Source organism: Bos indicus x Bos taurus, chromosome 23, assembly GCF_003369695.1.
Source record: "Bos indicus x Bos taurus breed Angus x Brahman F1 hybrid chromosome 23, Bos_hybrid_MaternalHap_v2.0, whole genome shotgun sequence".
Lineage (NCBI taxonomy): Eukaryota > Metazoa > Chordata > Mammalia > Artiodactyla > Bovidae > Bos > Bos indicus x Bos taurus.
In genome coordinates, this window is record NC_040098.1 from 36192488 (window position 1) to 36193102 (window position 615).

General features: G+C 35.3%; 1 non-coding gene across 1 annotated transcript; it reads left to right on the forward strand.

The window, feature by feature from the left end:
* The first annotated feature begins 233 nt into the window (after positions 1–233).
* Positions 234–342, forward strand: LOC113882309. The gene has a single exon (XR_003508327.1). It is a non-coding gene; the product is annotated as a U6 spliceosomal RNA (small nuclear RNA).
* The last annotated feature ends 273 nt before the right edge of the window (positions 343–615 follow it).

The following is a 615-nucleotide window of genomic DNA, read 5'->3' on the forward strand; positions in this document are numbered from 1 at the left end:
ACTATCTCTCTCATCAACTAGAGAGCTTATTGTGACAGGCAAGGAGAATAATAGCTTGTATAACATATTTGTGTGCATATATTTCTGTGCATGTATACATGTGCTATGCATAAATATATGCTTAATTCCATCATAGAACTTGGACATTATAAAATTCGATTTTATAAGAGGTGGTAAATATGTTGGTAGATGACTAACTATATGCCTTTTTTTTCTATTAAAATGTTATCCCTGTGTTTGCTTTGGTAGCACATATATTAAAAAATTGCAAAAATACCTAGAAAATTAGCATGGCCCCTGCCCAAGGATGACACACAAATTTGTGAAGGCTTCCAAATTTTTCTGTAATAACTTCGAGGGGTGGGGTGGGAAGGCAGGTGGGAAGGAGGTTCAAGAGCAGGGGGACATAGGTATACCTATGGCTGATTCATGTTGATGTTTGGCCAAAAGCAGTACAGTATTGTAAAGCAATTACCCTTCAATTAAACATCAATAAATTTAATTATTGAAACTGTTATTGGGGATCATATAACAGGTTCAGATATCCAATGTATGACTAAAGAGGATCTGACTGGAAACTGATGGTGTCAATTATCATTGGTTAGTGATTCATTC